Here is an 879-nt window from a genome sequence, read left to right on the forward strand (position 1 = left end):
TTATTATTACCACGAATTAAGTTAAACGAATCACTGAGGACAGGATAACATAAATTTAAAATCATAAAAACTTATTAAACCAATGAATGATACCCTATATGGTAAGCATTTTTATTTGCATTGTAAGAGAAGTTTAGACAAAGATAATAATATAATATAATATTAAACAAATTTGCTAATAAGTGAAACTCAAAAAAAAATTTTGATAAGTGAAACTCAAATGTTAATTAGGTCTAGTTAGTTTACTTTTGGAATGTAAACCTTTGTTTTCTTGCAAATAAAATGAATAAGTACGATATCTTAATAATTGATTAATTGCATAATCGACCAGGTCTCAGATCTCTGATGGTGTATTTATTTGCCATCATCTTTTTCCTTTAATTTTTTAGCTTATTAATTAATTTTCTTATATAAAATTTTTTTAAGTCTCAAATTTTTAAGGATATACTGTAACCAACTTTAGTAAATAAACAATCTACAATCAGCAAAAACAGTTGCATCTAAACTCACACTAAACCTAAATCATTCCCATTTTATTACCTGTTAAAAAATTAAAAATAAATAAATAAATAAAACTCATCTCATATTATCAAGGGCGCAAACATGACATCATATGTTACAAATAATGCATATTACCATATTAGTATCACAATCCGAGAAGATATCAATACCAACCATTCATATTTAAAATGTTATAAATTCAAACAAACATGATTGTTAAGAAGATAAGAAAAACAGAAATTAGGGTGAGGAAATCAACTATATATAGGACTTCAATTCCACTTGTAATTTGTCTAGGTAAGAATAGTACTGCAACTTTATTAAAATAAAGAGAGATTTAATATTTTCTAAGCCATAGCGGACTCAATTATGATTTGA

This window comes from Quercus robur, chromosome 2, assembly GCF_932294415.1.
Source record: "Quercus robur chromosome 2, dhQueRobu3.1, whole genome shotgun sequence".
In the NCBI taxonomy this organism is placed as follows: domain Eukaryota; kingdom Viridiplantae; phylum Streptophyta; class Magnoliopsida; order Fagales; family Fagaceae; genus Quercus; species Quercus robur.